A 16,236-nucleotide genomic window follows, 5' to 3' on the forward strand; every position below is an offset into this window, starting at 1 on the left:
ATCCACCGGAGCCTCCTCCATTGCAACCCATTCCAGTATTCTTGCCTGGGGAATCCCATGGACAGAGGAGCAGGGCAGGCTACAGTCCATAGAGTCGCAAAGAGTCGGACACAACTGAAGCTACTGAGCATGCACCCATTTGGACCGATCTTGTTAACTTGCTTTGACCACTAAAATGTGTCACAGGTGATGTATGATTTCTGAGCTGAAGCCTCAAGGGGCCGTGCAGTTCTCACTGTCTTAAGCAAGCCCAAGTGAGCCTAGTTAGTGGTCACTGAGGCACCCAGGCCAACAGGCTGCCAACCACCAGGAAGATGAGTGACGCTGCACTGGGCCACCCAGCCCCAGAGAAACTGTCTGCCAATTGCAGCCACCTGAGACCCAGAGAGACCTAGAACTTCCAGCTGCACCCAAACTGCCTAGCCAGACAGTTACAAGCGAATAAAACAAAATCTTGTGGTTGTAAGTCTCTCATTTTGTTACACAGCCGTAGACAACTGATACCTTGTTTCCTCAACTTTACCATGATATATTTGAACTTGATGCTTAATTCTTTCACTTAATAAAGAAAATAGGGAAAGGGTGAGAGGAAGAAGCAATGCAAATGAGAAGGGCAAAGAGGTACAAAAGGAGGAAGGTAAACAGTGAGGAACGCACTGTCTAACAGACCCTGCTTATCCCTGGAGCATGCCTGCGGTGCCTAAGTGCTCAACCTCTGGAGATGGAGGAACAACAGAGCTGACCCAGGCTCAAGTTCACCAGCGTCTGATGCCGTAGGTTGCATAGCATCTCTGAGCCTCACTCCTCTGTAAACGGGGCTTGCAAAGGATGGGGAGCAAATGGACCATCCCGTAAAACATTCAGCAAAGTGCTTGGCATTATATACCCTCAGCAAGTGTTCTTGCTTAGCTGCAGCATCAATGTACAGATTACCAATCTTGATCACAGACAGGATACCCAAAGGACCCCCCCAGAGCATACTGTTGCCAAAGGTCAACTGTACTTGGGCTCTGTGAGTCAAATCCTGTAGACACTCTCCAAACCTCCTAGCAACTCTGCCCCATGGATGCTGTGATCATCATCCCCATTTTATTGATGTGAAAACTGTGGCTCAGAAAAAAAGCAAAACCATTAAGACAAACAGCACGGCTGGAATTCAAAGCCCCAATCTGTCCAACTGTGAAGTCTGTGCTCCTCCCTCTCCCTGCAAGCCTCTGCTGCACTCAGGCCCAGCATAAAAAATAAAACACAGAACACCATTTGGCTTCTCCCTTTCTGTGCTGCGCCAGATGGGCCGAGCGCTGACCTTGTGTAGGAAGCTTTCAGGAAGGGCTTCCTGTGTGGTGGCAGAGCAGCTGCACCGACCCTGGGAGCAGGTCCCCCTGGAGAAGCCTCACGGCTCTCTCATCTGGAGGGGGCTTGGCCCCAGGAGGGACTCGCTCACCACAGGGAAGCAGAAACAGATTTAAGGTCAGAAGGTGGATGCATGGTAACAAGGGTGTGCAAGCTGATGACCGAGTCCCAGGTTACTGCCCACTTCATGGCACTGACCAGCCTGCCATCTGCCTAAAGAGGCTGCTGTGACAAAAAGTGGGACCCAGGAGACAGGTGCCTGGCCCACCACTAGGCCCATTGAGATGTGCCCCTGGGAGCTGTGGGCTTGGCCCTGGAGTGTCAAGGATCAGAGACTACTCAGGGACCAGGCAGCAGGAAGCAGGGGAAGAAGAGACGAGGCCAGGAAACCTGGATTCAAATTCCAGCTCCCCCACATGACTATCCAGTGGTCCTAAAGTAGCCACTCAACCTCTGAGCCTCAACCTCTTCATCTGTAAAATGGGGAGGGGAGGCGACTGCAAGAGCAGAAGGAAAAGGTCTGGGGTGTCCCTAGGGAAAATGCCCCGAGGGGAAGCAGGCCAGAGGAGAGGCAGCATGAGTGGCCAGAAAGCAGAGTTCCTCCTCCACGCTCTCCTCCTGCACACTCTGAGCCAAGTAGAGGCGAGATGGGCCCCGACCACAGGGTGCGGCTCTCCCGCAAGGAAACTTCTGGGCTCACAGGACGCCTAGACAGTGTATGCGTGTTTCACTACATGTTTGAGGTTTCACTTCCCTAGGGAATTTAATGTAGGAAGTAGGCATGTGGGGTTCTTCTCGCCCACCAAGGGTGGGGAGAAAGGGTCACGCCCCCCAGCAGTGCCTGCAGTGGGCACGTCTCTCCTGTAAACATCTGAGAGCAATTTATCCCAGATGGGAGGAGTGTCCCCAGCTGAAGTTAGGGGCACCCCAGCCCCCCTGCTCAAACAGATCACCCTTCCCACCCCACCCCTAGGCTGTTCCTGGTCCCTCTGATACAAGGAGCACTAGCAGGACCTCTTCCAGGCACCGCCTCCACGCCACACCCTCAGCCTCCCCCATGAGTGAAAATGAAGGGACCCTGCTTCCAGCAGCGGATACAGCTGAGGTGCTGCATCCCAGGGGTTCTGCTGTCAGGCCTGGGCCCCCTGCTCACTTCCCAACCCCCACCCCCACTGCGCACACACACAGAGGGTACACCCTTCCCCCGTACGGTGCTGAACAGATCCAGGCCAGGGACAACCCCTTGCCGCTCCTGACCTGAGGTAGACCTTTGGCCCAGAATTTGCAGTTAGAGCTCAAATCAGAGTGTCCAGAGCTGCCATGCACCAGCTACTGCCCCTCACCAGCCTCCACAGAAGAAAGGGAGCCATATTTCCTGGGAAATTCTGCTCCCAGACTATCTATTATCTCATTTAATTCTCACAACCAGCTTGGATGCATCCCAGTAAGTACATTTTATAGATGGGTAAACTGAGACTAGAAGGGGATGGCTACCCAGCTCAAGTCTACCCAGCAAGTAAGCGACAGAGGCAGGATCCAAACCAGCTTATGTGGCTCTGAAGCTGCTCTCGGGCACTGAGTTCCCAGCTCCATTCTCATATTTTCCATTTCCATCGAGGTCTTGACTTATGCTAATTCTCAGTGATCCAGAGCAGTAGTTCGGGAAAACTACCTGAAGTAAAAGATCAGCTTTTTTTTTTTTTTCTTCCAAATCCATGTGAACTGATACTTTTGTAAAATGCAACAAAAATAAATTATTAGAAATAAGTGATTAACAGATACATGTGTGTGCATGCTCAGTCATATCTGACTCTTTGCAACCCCATGGGCTGTAGCCCACCAGGCTCCTCTGTCCATGGAATTGTCCAGGCAAGAACACTGGAGTGGCTGCCATTTCTTACTCCAGGGGATCATCCTGACCAAGGGAGGGATCAAACCCGCATTTCTTGTGTCTCCTGCATTGGCAGGCAAAGTCTTTTCCACTGTGCCACCTAGGAAGCCCAATTAATAGATATATACTGCTGTATATAAAATAAACAACAAGACCTACTGTATAGCACCAGGAACTATATTCAAGATCTTGTAATAATGTGTAATGGCAAAGAATCAAAAAAAAAAAAAAAAAAGGTACATTTTTCCTGTTCTTCCAGTCACCAGTATAAACAATTGGTATCTCTTTTGATATGTAGTGCTTCTGCATCCATACAACATGTGTGATATCTGCACATACACACATCTACACATTTAGAGTAACAGAAATGATGGAAAATATGATGCAAACTATTCTTCAACCTCTCTGTGAACCATTGTGAATACCACGCTGAGATGGGGAGATGATCGCACAACTCTGAAGGCACTAAAAGACATTGAATTATACTTTTTCACGAAAAAAAGAGGGACCCAACTCACTTCAGGTCCTGAAACTGCAGATTCAGGCTGATGAGGCCTGACTCTGCCTTGCAGCTCCAGGTTCTGGTCTCATGTAGTTTTTCCGTTGTAATAGCAAAGTGGTCCCCTCCTGTCCCCTCAGCAATCTCTGGAGAAGAGTCAGCTCCTTTTCCTGTAGTTTCAACCCAAGTCTCAATGGCTCTGGCTGGCCAGGCTTTGCCAGGTCCCATGCCCACCATGGAACTGAGAGGAAGCAGCCTCCCTCAAACCAGGCCTAGAGGTGGTGCGAAGGGAGGGGCTGTGAGCAGGCAGAACAGCAGCTGCGTCCTCCTCACCCCTCTCCTCCGGTCATAGGACCCCGCTGGCCCCTCAGGACAGGCACTGCCCACATTTCACGTGGTCCGGAGACTATGGTCCCCTCTTCCGGGCGGATGGCTGTCTCCCAGGATATAGCCCTTCTGTCCAACAGAGAGGAAAGCAGGCCCAGGCTAGGAGACAGCTCACTGCTGACCAGCCTGCCGTTCCTCTTTCAGTTTTGGGGATGCGCTGCTCACGCCTCCCTTACGTGACTCAGAGTCAGTCTGTAAAATTACGGGCACACAGCAAGCCCTCAATTAAAAATAAATATTAACAGTACTGTCTCTTCCCAGTGTCTTTTGACATTGTTTCTTCTTTGGGTCTGATTTTTACAGTTTTAGATTTACAGAACAATAGTACAGAGTTCCCATATGCCCTGCTCCCAGTTTCCCCTGTTATTAGCATCTTACATTAGTATGATATATTTGTTGTAATTCATTAACCAACACTGATGCATTGTTATTAAATGAAGTCCATAATTCATTCAGATTTCCTTTGTTTTCTCCATTTTTCTGTTCCAGGGTCCCCTGTGGGAACCAACGTGGCATTTAGTTATCGTCTCCTGACCCTACACTGGAAACTTGAATTTGGCCATGGTGCAAATAGTTACACCGTGAAAACTGGCAAAGCCTTATGGCAGAAAGTGAAGAGGAGCTAAAAAGCCTCTTGATGAAAGTGAAAGAAGAGAGCGAAAAAGTTGGCTTAAAGCTCAACATTCAGAAAACGAAGATCATGGCATCTGGTCCCATCACTTCATGGCAAATAGATGGGGAAACAGTGGGAACAATGTCAGACTTTATTTTGGGGGCTCCAAAATCACTGCAGATGGTGACTGCAGCCATCAAATTAAAAGACGCTTACTCCTTGGAAGGAAAGTTATGACCAACCTAGATAGCATATTCAAAACCAGAAATATTACTTTGCCGACTAAGGTCCGTCTAGTCAAGGCTATGGTTTTTCCAGTGGTCATGGATGGATATGAGAGTTGGACTGTAAAGAACGCTGAGCACTGAAGAATTGATGCTTTTGAAGTGTGGTGTTGGAGAAGACTCTTGAGAGTCCCTTGGACTGCAAGGAGATCCAACCAGTCCATTCTGAAGGAGATCAACCCTGGGATTTCTTTGGAGGGAATGATGCTAAAGCTGAAACTCCAATACTTTGGCCACCTCATACAAAGAGTTGACTCATTGGAGAAGACTCTGATGCTGGGAGGAATTGGGGGCAGGAGGAGAAGGGGACGACCGAGGATGAGATGGCTGGATGGCATCACGGACTCAATGGACGCGACTCTGAGTGAACTCCGGGGGTTGGTAATGGACAGGGAGGCCTGGCGTGCTGCGATTCATGGAGTCACAAAGAGTCACACCCGACTGAGCGACTGAACTGACTAACTGACTGACCAGTCAGGGTTCTCCCCTTCCCAAGAGCCTGTAGCTGAACACTTAGCAGCACACCACTCTCTGTGTATACGCTGTGTCATCTGATGAGATGATATTGTCAGGATTTGGAAACAAATAATACAAGGATGTAATACACAAATCTTCTTTTTAGTCTGACAAAACAAAATTCATACTAAGCACCTGTCAACTGTGTACCTACTTTTTGCTTTCTCTTAGTGAGCCTCTTAATAATCACGCTACAGTTTTGAGCATCTGTTAGGTACTAGGCATATGAATCCATAATCTCTTATCATCAGTTTCGAGTTAGATGTTATTATTATCCTGGTTTATGGATGAGAGAACAGGCACAGAGAGGTTACAAGGCTGCCCAAGGTCAAATCTGCTCCTGCCACAGGGCCTCCCATCTGGCTTGGCGTGTACTTGGGCCTTTCTAACCTGAAACCACCTAAAAGTCATCGGACGTGTTGCAGCTTTGAATTACAATGGGTCTTCATATCTACCGCTTCTGCTTTTCCTGAAATGTCACTTATCCTTTGGTTGGGGCTCTTTTCCTCTTCGTCTGCTCCAGCTTTGTGCTCTTGCATTTAACTGTGACAACGATAACGGCTTTTTCTGCGAAGTTATCAAGCCAAAGTCAGTGGTATTCTTTAACCTTCAATGGATAATGAATGTGTGTGACAACCCACAGGCCCTGCACACACCTCAGCAGCAGGGTTGGAAGATATTTACAAGCATCACAGTGAAAACTAAGTAACAGGAGAAAGGCCTGCCCCCACCCTCGGAAGATGCACTCCACAAACATCATCCCGGTGGTTCTTACAGCCTCCTTGTCAACAGTATAGGTGGTAGTGAGGTCACTCTGAGCAGAGGTTGAGGCCGGGCAAGGTCCGTGGCTCCCTGAGGGCATCAGCAAATTAGCACCAGAGACATGAGGGGGATAAAAGAAATTGGCAAAGCCCAACCAAGAACGGGAATCACTTCATGCTGAACCCAGCGTTTCCTGAATGAAGGCTTCCCTAACTACTCCCTTGCCTTTGGTGCTCTGACTTTGTATTTCTCAACTTGCCTGAGCTGTAAACTCCTTAGGAGGAGAAACAAAGTGACTTGAGCATTTCCTAAAAAGAAAATGGAATTCCTCTGTCTTCACAATGGAGACCGTTGTCCCAGCTGCCTCCGAGGGGTGTTGTAACAAGTGGACCACCTGTGCAAGGGATAGAACTCCTGGCTTCCTCACGGTACCTCTCGCTTGCATGACATCCTCTGATAGGTGGTGGTTTAGTCACTAAGTCGTGTCCGACTCCTGCGACCCCGTGGACTGTAGTCCGCCAGGCTCCTCTGTCCATGGGATTTTCCAGGCAAGGATACTGGAGTGGGTTGCCATTTCCTTCTCCAGGGGATCTTCCCCCTGGGTTGATCTTCCCAATCCAGGAATCAAACCCAGGTCTCCTGCATTGCAGGCAGATTCTTTACCGACTAAGCTATGAGGGAAGCACCCTGACAGGAGGCACCTAAGATGCCTGTTGGATGGACACAGGAATGCTCAGTGTTAGCAATCATCATTTTTGCTTTACTGCGTCCATAGTTTGTAATTCATCCACAGCGCCCAGGACTCTGACCACGTACAAATGGGCTCTGAAGATACATTTTGACACGGAGAGGCAACCCAGAGATGCCTCCGCTGGGGCTGAGGAAATCCAGGCTTGCCTGGGTTGGTAATTACCATCTCCACCTGGAAAAAACCCTGGTGACTCAGCTGGGTGGAGACGCCACCTATGCCTTGAGGACAGGAAGAGAGCTGGGACCTTGGCCAGCTTCGGGACAAGGAGGCAGTGCCCTGGGGATGTCAATGCGGGTTCCCCGTGCTGTGCAGGAAAGAGCACAGCATGGGAGCCGCCAGCTGCTTCTCCCACCCAGCCATCCCTCAGCCCTGCTCTGTCCATGGACTTCCGTGAGCTCCAGGGTGGTGGGGGGCGGTGAGCGGGGTGGCGCTTGAGCTCTGAAATCCTGTGAATTCACAAAAGGGTGACATTTAGTCTGTGACAGGCATTAGCGGTCCCCCACAGGGAGCTCTCTGGGGGCAAGGACAGCCTTGTTCTCACACAAATCACAAAGCTGGCAGTGAGTGCTCCATAAATAAGCCATTTTCCCTGCTTGAAAACAATGCTCTAAGAAAATTCCCACACCTCCAGCAGACTGACTTGCGGCAGCGGGCAGATTTCGAGGACAAACAAATCACGAGGCACTTGATGTTACAAACCAGCTGAGGTCTTATGCAGATTAGACCAGAGCCCCAAATCGGCCCACGAGAAGGCAGCCTTGACACGGGCATCTGGAACAAAGGATGCTGAATTAGGACCGTGGCAGGCCAACGAGGCCGTGAATGAGGGATTGTGGGAAGGACTTTGATGTAAACCCAGGCAGAACCGTGTGTACTTATCTCCTAGGGGATCCACCCACTCTGATGCAAGTGGGTGGCCTGTATTTAAATATGGGGATTTGTTTGCATTTCTCAAGAGAACAGAGGCTTTGAGAGCTGGAGGGATATGTCATCCAGTGTCTCCTCTCTGGGCACTGATAACACCAGGTCGAGTGCTCCCGTTCACATAAGCTTGGTCGTTTGCCTTGAAGGGTCGGGAAGCAGAAGCTGTGACCTCGGAGGACCCCAGGCACCACTGAGACACCACCTTCTGTGTCATCCTTGAGGCCTGTTAAACCTGGAGCAACTTCTGCTTCCAGCTTTCCTTCCAACTGTTAAATTGAGCCACAAACATTCATTGAACACCTCCTAGGTGTGAAATGCTAGGCTGAGTGCCGTGGAAGAACAAGGAAGTCCGCTGCCTGCAGTGCTCAAGGCCTATGCGGACCACGGGGCACCAGCTGGTGGGACGGGGTCAGGCGGGAGCTGCTCCTAGCGGCGTGGTCCTCGGCCCAGCCCCTCCTCCTCCATTCTGTGGCTCCTTGTGGGTTCTCACTCAGCCTCCATGGGCACCCTGGATGGGTGACCCTCATATCGACTCCTTGGACCAGGCTCTTGGCCAGAATACCTAGCTGAGGGGGCCGAGGGGTATATCAAACTCGACGTACCCCAAAAGGAAGCCCTCCTCTCACACCAGGTGATCCTTGCTCCTGGAACAGCCTCTCTTCACAGCCTCTGTCCTGCATCCCCAACTCCTCCCTCTGCCCCAGTTCCCTCCACCCATTACCAGTCTGTCTCTTTTACCCCCAAAATCTTCTCTCATCCATCCCTCTGTTTTCATCCCTAGGTGGTCACCCACCTGGATCCCCAGGGCCAGTGTGGTTCCTGGCCTGGCTCTTTGCATCTTCCCCTGACATGAGGGATAATCTGTATCTGTCCAGTACACTCCTTTTGCACTAAAATCATCCAGAGTCCCTTTCTGTTGCCTGTGCCCAGATGACCAGAATCGGCTCCCTCTCAGGCCCCCTGCACAGCGAGCCCTCACCAAGCTTGGCCACCTGGCAAGTCTCCGTGTCTCCTGGCAGACTCAGGGTTCTCACTCTTTGCCTCACTCTTCCGCCTGCTTCCTTAGGACAGCGATAGTCACTCCGTGTCCAGATCTCAAAGGCAGAAAGGCTTCTGAGACTCAGTCTGGTCAACTCAGTGGGGGACTCTGCCTCTCAGGAGCCCCATAAGGCCCTACAAGGACCCCTCCCGTCAGTCTGTGCCCAGATATGCCTAAGGCACAATGGCAGAAGATAAACACCCATCACCTGCACCCACCTCATGCCTCACAGAGCGTCAGTGCCCAGGCAGATTCTCCCAAGGAAACGGACAGTCCCTGCTGCCGGGTACCAGTTACTGAAGCCACTGCCTCCCCTAGAACCATAGCTAACAGGCCTGCACAACTGTCCAGGGAGCCAGAGTCAGCCAGGCAAAGGGGAAGAGTGCATCTTGTCTCCGCTGCTTCTTAACTGTGTGACCTTGAACAGTCATCTAAGGTTTCTGAGTCCCATGAAAAATTAGTGGCGCTTCCTTTTAAGGCAGTTATGAGGAGGGAGCAAGGAAAGTCATATGAGGTGCACAGAAGGTGTTTGATAAATGACAGCAATGAGTGGTCCTTGGCAAATGGGAAAATTCCCCCGTTTGCCTGCCTCCTATCCCCCGCCCTTCATCCAGGCATTTGAAAGAAGGGCTGGGGCAACTCTGGCCTCTCTGCAGCCTTTCCCATTGAGTGGGGAGCGAGGAGACTGGCCGCTGCCTTGAGCAGGCTTGGTTCCCACTCTCCTTCTCTGCCTGGCCCACCCTGCCCTCTGGTCACAGGAGATGGAGGAGTGGATGACACAGGTTACAGGGCAGGTCCTGGGAAGCCTGGGGCGTGGCCAAGTGTAATTTACACCGGGGTGTATAATGGTGGCCGTGAGTCAAGCCTTCTAATTACATCAGTCTTACTCATAATAAACCTGCTATTTGAATCTCCAGTGTCTTTCTCACTTGGTCTTGAACTCAGGAGGGAAAGAGGAAAATGTCACTGATTTAGCAACCACTTGGATAGCATTCATGTGTGCCAGGCCCTATTCTAAACACTTTAGCAATCTTAACCCATTTTTGGCCTATGAGGTATTAATAGTTAGTACTATAACCCCCATTTTACAGATGAGGACACTGAGGACCAGAGAGGGCAGCTGGCTGCAGGGCCCAGAGCTCAGAAGTACCTGAGCCAGGGTTTGAACCCAGGCAGTTGTGAAATGGAGTTACTTCCTGCCATATCAGTAAACAAGGATGTCACAGTCATCCGTGATTCCAGCCCTCCAAATGTGAATTCCTGAGCCCGAAGGGCAGTCTGGAAGGAGAACACCTGCGCCATCTGACAGCCAGCCCTCGGGCTGCAGCCACTTCCTACCGTGAACTCTGAGGAACTCAGGATATGAAAACACACAGGATACCGGCCCCAGGTAGCCGAAATGCATGTGCTTGTGTGAATGTTAGCCACGCATTCACGTGCTTTCATGTGATCACATGGACTGTGACCCGCCAGGCTCTTCTGTCCATGAATTCTCCAGGCAAGAATATTCCTCCTCCAGGGGATGTTCCCAACCCAGGGATCGAACCCAGGTCTCCTGCGTTACAGGCGGATTCTTTACCACCTGAGCCACCAGGGATGATGCACGTGAGACGACCGATTTCACTGAGCCTAGACTCCGGCATCTTCCCATACATAGAAAAGCACTGAATTCCTCAACTTGAGATATCTGGTTTTCTTTAATTCGCAAAATACTTCTGATGTTCAGACACCCTTCCCTTTGTTGCAAACTTCTATGTAAACTGACTCCTCCCCTGCCTCCTCCGAGCAGTTCTCTCAGGGTCATTTGAGATGCTGTCTCCCGGACTTGAAGTCCGAAAAACTCCCACCAAATAAAACATAACTCTCAACTTTTGTTAGCTGCTCAGTCATGTCTGACTCTTTGTGACTCCATGGACTGTATGTAGCCCACCAGGCTCCTCTGTCCTTGGGATTCTCCAGATAAGAATACTGGAGTGGTTTGCCATTTCCTTCTCCAGGGGATCTTCCTGACCCAGGGATCGAACCTGGGTTTCCCGCATTGTGGGCAGATTCTTTACAGTCTGAGCCACAGAGGAAGCCCACGACTTCTAGGTTGTGACTATTTTTTTAGTTGCCAGGCCCAGGTCCCGAGTCCACCCTCTTTGCCACTGCTTCTCTAACACTGATTCATTCCACCAAGCATTTGGCCCTGGAGAATACATTAGTCTTATGTATATCCCTCTTTTAAGACAAAGCAGAGGCTGGGAGGAAAGAGATAAGGAACACGTGCTTCCTGGAGCTCTGGGTCTGGCAGACTCTGCCATCACTGAGAATCAGGGTAACTCTGAGCAGGAGACGGGTAGGCCCCGAGAGAGGGGTCACAGGAGCACGCAGGGGTCCCCCCTCGTCTGCACGCCTGGAGGCGGAAATGACCAACTGGACATCAAGATACAAGTGCCACTGTGAACAAATTTAATAAACACTTGGAAGTACAGCGGAAGAGAAAAGGGGGGAAATGTCACTGCAAACCAAAGGCTGGCAGCAGTGTGAGCAGGGGCCCAGGACCCTGCAGTCCTGGGAGGAAGCAGCTCAGAAGTCCTGATGCCACAGAGATAGGTTCGCTATTCAGAAGCGTGTGCTCCTTTTCCCTCAAAGAGTTAATGCAAATCGAGCAGCCGGGTGCACAGGCACGGGGAGGACTAGCAGCAGCATCTGCAGCGAGAAGCTGTGCTGTGACCTCGCTGGCCTGGAGCAGGGTGGGCCTGGAGCGCAGAGCTGGGCAGGTCTGACGGCTTTGCTGGTCCCGGCTGCATGACCGGGAACCTCCAGTGTCTCCATCTGGGGGGAAGGGCCCTCTAGAGCGTGGTCCACACCAGCTGTCATTGTGGCCTCACTGTTCCTGCAGGTCTGGAGGGTGTGGTTCGAGAGGCGGGATGGAATCTGGTCAGACTGGGTGGGGATAAGAGAAGTGTTTCCAGCAGGACCTCAGACTCTCTGGTTGTTCCCCTGGAGCTAGAGAGGCCCGAGCAAACAGTGACCTCCCGGAGCGTGTGGACGAGCCCGCACAGAGCTCCGTGGGGGCCTGGCCACTGGCCTGCCGCTGCCACCCTGACCGATGGGCAGGGCCACGGCCCCAGGAGGCGGGTGGCCCGGCCCAGGCCCACCCTGTCTGGGCAGAAGGCTGGCTTCCTGGGCGTGTGACCGGTGCAGTCCCAGAGGGCCGTGTGCACCAAAGGGGGATTCGTGCCTGGGGTTCAAGGCTCTGCAGTCACCGTGCTGAATTCTCAATAGTTTTATCTTTGAAGCTGTGTTTTGTAAGTGACGTCCGGGGATAACGAAGCAGGCTCCAGGGGAGAGGCTCACACAGCCCATCTCCTGCCCACTCCCCGCCCCGGGCCCCACGCTTTCCCAGTCACCTCCCTGCCTCTTAGTGCCCAGGGCCCAGTCCAGCCGCATCCTTCCTGCCCCCACCCCCGAGGGTGGGGCACAGTGGTGGCTGTCCCTGCTCTCAGCTGGCAATACCACAGGATGCCCCTCTGCTCCAAGCACCAAATGTGTCCCCGGGCTGAGGGTACCTCCTGTGAGGGTTGGGGTGGTGGCCCCTGGGAAGGGGAGAGAGATTTCCTGCCTTCATTTTGCCCTGGGCCCTGCAAATTACTTAGCCGGCCCAGTGTGGCTGGGGCGAGACAGAGGAGCCACCACCTTAAAGGAGGCTCTGTGCTGTCCCCCTCAGGAGGGAGGGCTCACCCTCTGCCCCTCCGCAGGGCAACAGCGTGGCTCATCCCGTCAAATTCTCAGCCTCCTCTTAGAGCCGCCACTGGGTGATGCCCACATGCAGAAGGACGCTTCCTAGGGCCTTTGCAGCCTACATTACAGCTTCCAGGAGGAGCAGCACCTGGCCGGGCTGAGAAAGGTGCTCTCCAGGCTGGAGGAACACTTGCTTCTATTCCTAAGCTTGGCACCTTCCTGGTGTTCAGGGGATCCGATGCGCGGCTGGACCAGACTGAGGCTACATGGCAGGGGAAGCTGCTGACGGGGCGGAGGAGGACAGGCCCAGACTGCATGGCCTTACACAAGAGCCACAGAAGTTTGGATTTTATCTTTTTGGCCAGTTCTCAAACTTCATCAGCCGCCCAGGAGCAGAGGCCAAAGTGGCTTTATTGAAACAAGACATTTCCTTGAAATTTCATAACGTTTCCTGACAAATATGTGAGTCGTATTGCGTAAGAGCCCCGAGCTTTGTTTTATTATAAAAATATCTGGAGGGACAGAGTGATGCAGGTGCTCCAGGGGAGAAAAACCTTCCTCTCCTCTAGGAAACCGTGGGAGAAGCTCAGGGAGGGGTAGAGGGATGGATGATCGACACAGTCAGGAACTGGTAGACCCGTGCAGTCATAAACAGATATTTTAAAATATGGCCATGGACGTGCAAAGATGCACAAGACACAGTCTCTCCATAAGATGCTGACATTCTGGTAAAGGCACAATCCCACGTGTGCTAATTATATTCATTTCTTACAGCTGCCATATCAAAGGACCACACATTTAGTGGCTTAGAGCATCACAAATTTATTCTCTTACAGGTCTGGAGGTCAGATGTCTGATGTGAGTCCCAGAGGGCTAAAATCAAGATGCTGGTTCCTTCTAAAGATGCTGGTTCATTCCAAATGCTGCAGAAGAGACTCTGATTCCTTGGCTTTCCAGCTTCCAGAGGCTGCCTACAGTCCTTGACTGATGGACTCTTCTTCCATCTTCCAAATGCGTCGCTCCAGACTCTGCTTCTGATCACATCTCCTTTGCTGACTGACCCTCTCATCTCCCTCTTATAAAGACCCTTGTGATGACACTGGGCCACCTGGATAATACAGGGTGATCTTCCCTTCTCGTGGTCTGTAGTTTACTCTCATCAGCAGAGGCACTTCGTTCACTTAAGGCCACATCTCCACATGCCCAGGACTGGGACATGGACCTCTTTGGAGGATTATCACTGTCTACTGCACTCAGTATGACAAACAAGTCAAAGTATCAACGTGGGACAAAGGGATTTAGTGGTCCAAAAAGGGAGCCGTGACATTTGACTGTGGCGACTGCGAGGACTCCGTGGAGGAGGTGGTCTCCGAGCTGAGACGACAGCGTGGCGAGCATTCTGGGCAGGAGGCAGCCCACGAGCCGGGGTGCATGCAGAGGTGGGGAGGCCGAGACTGCCGTGGGATAGCGAGGTGCTGACTCTGTATCCGGAGAGTAGAGAGGATTCATAGGCATGCCCATCATGGTGCCTGTCAAAGCCTCAGCTGGTGAGAGCAGGACAGGGTGGGCAGCTCACGTTCTGGGACAAACCCGTGGGCTGGCCATGCCGCCAGCCTGCTGTACCTAGAGCTGTCCAAGCAGGCTGGCTGGTCTGTCCCAGGAGCTTAGGCTGGAGATATGGAAACAGCGTTGGCTCTGGTGGTGGGAGCAGAGTTCAAATGCTCCACAGCGAGCAACCCTGAAGCAGGAGGGGCAGATAGACCAAGAGGAAGGAGCAGGTGTAGGAAACCTGGGGTGAGAAGGCCGATTTCGGCAGCAGGAGCCCTGGGAGGAGACAGGGGCCCCTGAGTGCCCCTCCTGGCTCTGGAGAAGCCAGGCCCAAAGGTTCTGTGCTCTCCTCGGCCTCCTGGCGTTCCTGTGCCCCGTCCTGGCCCCAGCCCCTGGTCCCAGGGCGCTGGTCCTGGTGACCTGAGACACCCAGTGAGCAGACCAGGCCAGGAGGGAGAGCAGGGAACCCACGGGCAGGCTCATCCTGATGGCCTCCCCGCTCCCCTGACACAGAGAAGGCCGTCCCTGCTGCCTGCAGTGACCACCAAGGCCCTCCTCACTCACGCCCTTGGCTCGAAGCTCTGCTCCATCCCTGGGTGTGTGCGTGGTGCCCCTGGAGCTGAGCCACACTGGAGCCCCGCTTCCTCCAGACAAGGCAAGGGGGCTGGTGAGCGCTGTGCGGGAGCCTCCGTGGGTGCTTTAGAGCCACCTTACTGAGTAGTTACACTGTCCCCATTTTACAGGCTAGGAAATCAGGTAGGTGGCTCTCCCAGGGCCACGTGGCCATAGAGAAATCTCTTTCCCAGGGACCTGCCCGGAAACCTACTGTGATTTCAGAACGTGCCAGTTCACTACTCAATTCACCCAACGTTATTAGTGCCTACGGCAAGCTAGTCGTGGAGCTATCTACACACACGCTGCACAGGTGCTACTGGGGCTTATGCAGATGGTTTCAGATACTACAAAGTGCTGTAAGAAACAGCAAAGGACTCTGGTGGGAACCGATCGGCGGTCAGGAAAGCCTTCTCTCAAATAAGTCTTTTGAGCAAAGTTTGGAATATTGAGAACAAGCCAGCTGGGTAAAACTCGGAGACAAGAGCATCCTCCGCAGCTCATTAAATGTTTATTCATCTATTTATTAGGGGCACATGTTAAATCAGTACTATTTAATTCCTGGGCTGCACTTAGAGTGACTTTGGGACAGTAGTAGGAAGTGGCTGTCGAGGGAGAGGCAGCAAAGAACCACAGAAGCCAGAGAGGGGGCCTCAGCCTGGCTCCCCAGCCCCACCGGCCTGTGCAGTGGAAGCTCCAGCCTGCCTTGCAGCCCCTCTGCCCAGTGCACCCTCCGCCTCCATGCATCTCTCCCAGTTCAGAGGCATCGCCCCTCCTTCTGCAGCTCCGTTAACACAGGTGCAGGGCCCAGATCGACTCCCTCCCACACGCCACGCCTCCTTCTTTCTCTCTGCACACAGACTTCCCACCACCTGATTCAAGGCTCAGGATGAGTGTTCCAGAAGCTGGCGGGATGCAGAGTTGTCTCCTGCACACACAGACTCCATGGCAACCGCAACTCCGTGACAACAGCAGAGGAATTTGCCAGCCCAGAGAGCGGACCATCTGGGAGGCCAAACCCTCCACATGCTGCCCCATCTCGGTGCTCACGTCCAGGGAACTTCTGCACAAAGCAGAGGTGACCTTTCAGTGGCATAAGAATAAACAGTGGGTGCCTGTGAAATCCCTTGAAAGTATGCATTTACTGTCCCAGAGCAACAGAAGAGGAAGCAACAGGGACGAGATTTGCACTGACAGGCAAGGTAGGTTTTAGTGATGGGATTTTGTGTCATCCACAAGGGGAGGGATTCGCCATACAAAAATATCATTCCAGTTAATTTATCTCCAAGATTCCGTTTTCAATCCCCTACTTTCATCTACTTTCCACAGAG

The sequence above is a fragment of the Capra hircus genome, chromosome 14 (genome assembly GCF_001704415.2).
Source record: "Capra hircus breed San Clemente chromosome 14, ASM170441v1, whole genome shotgun sequence".
In the NCBI taxonomy this organism is placed as follows: domain Eukaryota; kingdom Metazoa; phylum Chordata; class Mammalia; order Artiodactyla; family Bovidae; genus Capra; species Capra hircus.